Here is a 1,187-nt window from a genome sequence, read left to right on the forward strand (position 1 = left end):
TGTGTGTGTGTGTGAGAGAGACAGAGTGAGGGGTGTGTGTGTGTGTGTGTGTGTGTGTGTGTGTGTGTGTGTGTGTGTGTGTGTGTGTGTGTGTGTGTGTGTGTGTGTGTGTGTGAAAGAAATAATCTCATGAGTGAATTCTGTTGTATACATTTTGCTACTTATTTATATTTTTGGTATTAAGGATAAAAAATTCCTGCGCCGGTGTGAGTGCTATATAACTCACAGCCGGGACTGAACTGGCAGGTGGAGAAAACGCGAGGCAGGTCTGCTTGGTAGGGCTGGGGGGCCCCTGGTAGTGCACGGTAAAGTGCATGTATTCGTAGGTATTCATATACGTACACGTCATTCATAAGTATACGCCAATGAGTATACAAAGATACGTGTATGGTGTGTAATGTGTATGAGTTGTTTATGTGCACATGTGTATTTGTGTATTGTCAAACTGAATGACGATTCAGTTTGATGTGTGATAAAGTACAAGCAATTGTGAAGTGTTGTATGGCACTTATAAAATAAGTTGCAACGGCAAAAGCGCTAAGTAACACAAGCAGAACATCCATTTATAACAGAGGACTGTATGAGACACAGAGTGGTACACTGAGTGAAAATAAGATTCACCTGAATTAGGTGGCGGTAGTTTAGTTTGCTTACTTTTAAACTTTTTCCTCGCTTCATAATTTTCAATATTTTTTCATAAATCCCCAAGGGTCCAAGAAATATCTAAGCCTTTTAATCCAAATTGCTGTGCTCGCCTCACAATAGTTATTTTTCTGACCGAAGACTGTAAACGGAGTTCACTCCCGTCCTTTTTCTTTTTTCCGGCTCTCACTTCGCAGTTGATGAACTACAAATTCGGTGTCATATTTGTAGTCCAGCCTTCACATGAGCCAATAGGTGCCCGTAGAGCAGAGATAGACAGCTTAGAAGCCAATATCCGGAACACCCACCGTTTGTTTGACAGTTGGGCCAGCCAGTAGCAAGTAGCGAGACTCTGATATCTCTTTAGCCAATAAGGAGACGATTCCAACGAGGAGCGATAAGGGCCATCTGGCAAGGAGGGGGGCTGCCAGCAGTGTGAAAACAGTTATGACTGTTATGACTTAATTCCCGAGCTGTATCGCGCAATCCTAGAACACACACACACACACACACACACACACACACACACACACACACACACACAC

This window comes from Tachysurus fulvidraco, chromosome 26 (genome assembly GCF_022655615.1).
Source record: "Tachysurus fulvidraco isolate hzauxx_2018 chromosome 26, HZAU_PFXX_2.0, whole genome shotgun sequence".
In the NCBI taxonomy this organism is placed as follows: Eukaryota; Metazoa; Chordata; class Actinopteri; order Siluriformes; family Bagridae; genus Tachysurus; species Tachysurus fulvidraco.